Source organism: Zingiber officinale, chromosome 4B, assembly GCF_018446385.1.
Source record: "Zingiber officinale cultivar Zhangliang chromosome 4B, Zo_v1.1, whole genome shotgun sequence".
Lineage (NCBI taxonomy): Eukaryota > Viridiplantae > Streptophyta > Magnoliopsida > Zingiberales > Zingiberaceae > Zingiber > Zingiber officinale.
The window spans coordinates 101014586-101021429 of NC_055993.1; positions in this window are offsets into that span (position 1 = coordinate 101014586).

Below are 6844 nucleotides of genomic sequence, written 5' to 3' on the forward strand. Positions count from 1 at the left end.
AACATTAATTTAATTTAATTTAATTTAAATATATATAATATTTTTATATAAAAAAGTATTAATTCAGTTAAAATTATTTAAACTTAATAAAAATTATTTTAGCATAATCAAAATTATTATAATATTATTGTAGCAGTTATTTAAGTGTTTAAATGATGCTACGCAATCAATTATTGGTCCTTAGTTTTTATACGTTTTAATAATAATATTATGATCATTTTCAACGTATTAAAATGATTTTAATTAAATTTAAATATTTTTAATCAATTTAATAAAGAGTTATTCATATTAAAAATATTCTATAAATCAAGTTGAATTGACGTGTGATAGGGTTTAGGTACAACAACGCTAAAGACAAGAGTATTTTTAGAAAAAAAAATACTATATTTTACTAAATAGCGCGGGACGTTTCCCTATTTCATCCAGCGTTCGTCATATTCAAATTATGTAGGATCTTTTCCAAAATACCTCAACTTTTTCCATCTAAATCTATCAACCAATTTCGAAATTGACTGACAGATTGACAAAAAAAAACTCTCAATTATTTATATTTTTAAAAATCTTTTTAATATATTTATACCATCGAATTTAAATTAGATTGTGTAAATTAAGAGCACATCCTTAAATTTTTATTCAGCTAATTCAGATTCACTATTATCAATTTATACTATCAAATTTAAATATAAGCAAGAGCGGATCTAAAATTTTAGATTTGGGAGGGCAGGGTTGATACATCTCTTAGCTGTGCGATGATTTACTCCATGAAAATATTGTAGGAATTATCTATTAATTATACAAAATAATTAAATACTTATAGCGATCTCCCACATATTTACAATCGACGACGGCAGGATTTACTATCGGAAGAACGATCACAAAATCGAAAAGCTCTTCATAATTCTATGAACCAAATCTCACCGCCTCAGATGTTCTTTTTCCTCTCTCGTTGTCTCTTTCTCCTCCATGAATGATTCTTGGACACACCCCTTATAAAAAGAAAATTACTCAAGGGTATAAAGGACAATTTACCCCTAAAAAGTGGGCAGCGTGGGTTTCTCCCACATTCTCATTTCCTACATCTCCCACTCGTCCAAGGTAAGTCACTAAGACCAGTTCATCTAGGTTAGTCACTAAAATCAATTAGTCACAAAGACCTAATAAGTCACATTGACTATTTGAGAGTTTAGTCACAAAGATCATATTAGAACATCCAATCCATACTTAGAGAAAACGGTTCGTGCGACAGCAAGCATACTGAACGATAGTTGCTAAGAAGATTATTACGCCTTATATAGTTGCTCTTTGAGCGATCAATGCTAATAAAGTTGTTATACTTTACTTAGCTACTCTTCCAAATACATTAGAGACACACTCTTCATGGCACGTAGCCTCTCTCTCTTGGTGGCACATAACCTTTATCCAGGATTCATCCAATCTCCCTATGGCACATAGTCATTATCTTGGAGATATTCATGTCTTGCTATTCACCCAGATTATGTCAAGAGCATGTCCCACATTCAAATATTCACTATCATTTCTATACATAACATAAATGAGTCGACTAGTGAATAACATCAAAAAATATAAATATATTTAATTTTCCTTTTTAGCTAGAATCTATTCATTTTAATCAATCGCTTTCCTAGTTATGTTCTATAGATCGAATCATACATAGTCATAGGATACATGGTAAAGTAGCAGACACCAATTAAAACTTCAAGTAAACAGTTAAATAGTTACTAAGGGCAAAAACTGAGATTAACTTATAATCTCAAATGTCTCACATAGTAGAGAAACTGAGATTCATTCTCCTACTACCTTTATTGTCGCAATAGCATATGTGGTATGAATCACATGCTACGATGTTATTCTCTTTATTAAAAAGAGCGCATGTTGTCTTCAAATTTAACATCGTTCAAATTTCAATCTAGACATACCTAATGTATAACCCTGAATTCATCATATGAATTATAATCTGGCTTTCAACAGGTTCAGTAAGTGGTGAGTTCATTTACTTTGATCATTATTAACACATAAATGATCTCAACTTGATACAATTATCAAGGTGACCTTAACTTATGGATCTGTCTCTGTTCTCAACTATGTAAGTTGTCTCATAAGTAACGGTCTTACCTCGATTTGTACTCAACAAATATAGATGATTGTCCATGTGAGTGGATCAATCGCTACTTGTCACATACTCACCGAGATTTTATATGAATATAACAAAAACAATATATACACTGAATAAATTATGGCAAGTCACATAATCAAATCACAAAGTCCGATTATTATTTCAATATTATTACATTCTACAAAGTCCCAAAGACTTTACATATTCTTTAAATGACTCTTTTGTCATTGGCTTAGTAAAAGGATCTATAAGCATAGCACGGGTAGGGACATGCGCAAGAATTACTTTTCTTTTAGCCACAATATCCCTCATAAAGTTATATTTTATAGTTATATGTTTATCTTTGCTGTGATATTTGGGATCCTTGGAAAAAACTATTGCAGCTTGACTATCATAGTAGATAGTTACTGGACTCCCACTGTCCTCAGCAATCTTCAGATGCTTTAGGAGCCTTCTCAACCAAACTGCTTCTTGCACGACCACTGAACATGCCACATATTCAGCTTCCATAGTCGACAAAGCTACACAAGCTTGTTTCTTGTTATTCTAGAGATGACGCCACCATTCAGCAAGAATGCATAGCCTGATGTGGATTTTCTATCGTCCAGGTCCCCAGCCCAATCTGCATCTGAATAACCTTTCAGACTCATATCTGATCCTTGAAAACAAAGAAAATAATCTGTTGCCATCTTCAAATATCTGAATATCATTTTTACTACCTTTTAGTATCTCGGTCCTGAGTTTGACTGAAAGCGACTGACTAAGTCAACAGCATAGCTGATATCAAGACGAGTACACAACATAGTATACATCAAACTACCATAGCACTAGCATATGATTTTTTTTATTCATTTCAGCTATTTCCTCTGGAGTTTTGGGACACATACTCTTCTCAAAATAATACCTTTCGCAATAAGTATATGTTCTATGTTGCAATTAGACATGCTGAAATGATGTAACATCTTATTTATATAAGACTCTTGTGACAAACCCAAAAGTCTTTTAGGACGATCTCTAATGATCTTTGCTCTTAAGATGTTCTCAGCTTCTCCCATATTTGTTGTATCAAATTATGATGACAGTCACTTCTTGACTTTATTCACATACCTAATGTCATTTCCAGCTATCGGCATATCAACAACATATAATGATAAAATGTCATATTTTCTTTTTTTCTCTTTTTAAGAAAACGCAATGATCCTCATTGATCATTTCGAAACCATAAGATAAAACGACTTCGTTAAATCTTATGTTACATTGTTTTGACGCTTGCTTTAGCTCATATATAAACTTTTTAAGTCTATATACTTTCTCCTGTTGGCCTTCAACAATAAAACCTTCTGGCTGAACCATATAGATTTTCTCGTCAAGCTCACCATTAAGGAAAGTAATTTATACATTCATTTGATGTAATTCAAAGTCAAAATGTGTCACAAAGGCCAAAATAACTCGTATTGATATAAATTTTACTACGGGAGAAAATATCTCTTCAAAGTCAATACCCTCTATTTGGGTATATCCTTTTGCAACTAAATAAATTTTGTATCTGTTAATTGATCCATCAACTTTCCTCTTTATTTTGAGAATCCACTAATTCCCAATAGCCTTTTGGCCCTGAGAAAGATCAACTAAGTCCCAAACATGATTCTGATTCCTTGACTCCATCTCTTCATCCATTGCAACTTTCCACTTTTCTCTAACTCTACATCCCAATGCTTCCTCAATGGATTAAGGTTCATTATTGTTAACTGGAAGTATTATCAATGCCTCATTCTCAAAATCAACCTCTTCTTATGTTTAATTTTACGAACACTTCTTCGTAAGATGGGCTATTAAGAAGTCAGCTCATGACTTGACATATCACTCCCACTTGTTTGACTAGACTTAGGCATCCCTTTTGACATCACTCTCGTTGATAATATCTCATCGTCCTCAAATAGAGCTTTCGGATATTTACAAGTTGTTTCGTCCTGATACAACTTAAGTCTGTTTACTATTTATTTTAATTCCTCATATAATTGTGCTATATCTTTACTTTTCCTATGAATATTCATTACAATATTAAAGATATTATCGAATAAATTTTTCTCAACATGCATCACATTTAAATTATGTTGAATGAGTAAATATTTCTAATATGGCAGTTCTCAAAATATGTTTCTTTTCTTCCAAACACACTTGTTCACTCTAACAATGTATTTATTTACATCATCAGAACCATCCTGATATACTAGTAGAAATCCATAACTGTCAATTTCATCAAAAACTTCTTCACCTAATATTATAACAAATATGACTTTCTGCAGCGTGCATTGCACGTTGCACAACTACAAACTATTAAAAGTCATAAAACATCGACAACGCACGTCACACGCTACGGTTAAGAGCAATCACAACTCGCGACACACACTGCGATTAAGAGTATTCGTAGCACGCATCTTGCGTTGTGATTAAGAACATTCGCAGCGCACGTTGCATGTCATGATTAAGAGCATTCGCAGCACACGACACACACTGCGGTTAAGAGCAATCGACAGCATTCATAGCGCATCCTGCACGTTGTGAATGCTTTTAATTGCAGCATGTGACGCGCATTGCGATTACGATCATTTAAATATCACATTTAGATACCACACAAATTATAATACTATATACATATACCACATACAATTATAATACCACACATAAATTATAATACAACATACATACAATTATAAAATCAAATTTTAAACAATTATAATATCACATTCAACCATAAACATCATTTAAGTAAAACAATACAAACTAGCAACAAAAAAATTATTTAGTAACATAATTTCTTTCCTGAATGAGTATATGACTTTAAAATTAGTAAAATCTATATCAGTCATATAAAACTATAAACTTAGATAACGAAGCAACTGTACTTCCTATTGCATCATCGAGAAAAAGTATTTCATTATTTAGTCAAATTAGGTCCACCTTCTCCACAAAAACTCTATCAACCCAAACTTTTCAACAAGATCTACCAAGAAGAACGTGATGCACTTTTACTTTTGGATATATGAATGCAATTTGACCTTCTGCAACAACTCCATCAATGTATTAATGAAGTAGCTTCCACGACTATCGCTACCAACATCATTCCCAATACTGCTATCAATATCACCACTAGCAATCTAAATTTACAAACAAATTGTGTCAAGTAATATAACCATAAGATAATTTTACTAACAAAAAATGAAGGGACAAGGTAAATCAAGTAATTTTGTGATAAATAAATAATGAAGGAACAAGGTTGTTTAGGAATTTCATTTGAATACATGAATGGATCAATTATACTATGAGAAACATCTTTCCTATTGCATCCATCTAGCTAACAAAAAATATTGTCCAACATATCAGAAGATCATTCTTTTAAAAACCATTGCATTACGAAAAGTCGACATAAAATCAAGGTTGGCATAGAAATCTTACAAACTCCAAGAAGTTTCAAGTCAAACAACTTATGAAGTTTCAAATCAAACAGCTTCTGGTCTTCTTCTACTTAGACAAATCAAATTCCAATGGCCAAATCGCCTAGCTAACAAAGCTAACCTTGCCAATCACATTAAGATATTAGTAAACTCATTTTACTCTATGTTTTGTATGTGAACCTACTAGATTCCAGATACACAATTTTTCAAGGAATTGGACTATCTAATTCTTAGCTATTAGGCATTCTCTGTTATACAAGTTATAAGTTTCTATTTAGGCAGAATGGAGGAGTAGAGAATTGATGTAACAACACATCTAAATTGATACGGCTGGCAATGGAGGGGCCCAAAAGGAAAGAGTGCGAAGGGTCAAGGCCCTACAGCGGTCAAAAGTCAAGGTGACTTGGCAGTCAATAGTCAAGCTGACTGGGCAGTCAAAGTCAAGCACATGTGGAAGTCAGAGGTCAGGCAGACTTGTCAATCAAGGGGGCAAATAGTTGAAAGACAAAAGGAGGCGACAGACAAAACGCAGGGTTCAGGTCGAGATCGGCAGAGCTGTTTAGAGACAGCTCGATCTACAGGCCTATGGTCGAGGGCCAGGAAATACAAAACGCAGGGTTCAGGTCAGGATCGGCAGAGTTGTTTAGAGACAGCTCGATCTACAGGCCTACGGTCGAGGGCCAGGAAATACAAAACGCAGGGTTCAGGTCGGGATCGACAGAGCTGTTTAGAGACAGCTCGATCTACAGGCCTACGGTCGAGGGCCAGGAAACACAAAGCGCAGGGTACAGGCCGGGACCGACTGAGCCGTTCAGAGTCAGCTCGAATGGCAGGCGATGCTTAGAGGTTGGATCTGATTGGAGGACGCAAGGCAGATGCAGGCCACAATAGATCGGATAAGCTAAGCCGTGCGGAAGTCGAAGAATCACAATCGTCCGTCAAGGGGTAATCATTACATACCAGCGATATGGGCGAAGGCGGAGGCTTCTAAACGAGAAGATGCTTTCACAGCCAATAGCAGCCTGACAGATGGCCTTCATTACAAGACAAAACTCATGTGTAAAGGCGGAGGTTCCTAAACAAGAAGATGCCTTCACAACCAATAGCAGCACGACAGGTGTCCGGGACTACACGACAAAGCCCGACGTCTAACGCTTTCTGACATAGTTGCAGGTTCTAGAAGCGAGGCGGGGGCATAAAAAGGAGAGGCTTCTTCGGACGCGGGTACGCTCTCTCGTCACTTTTTCTCCACAAC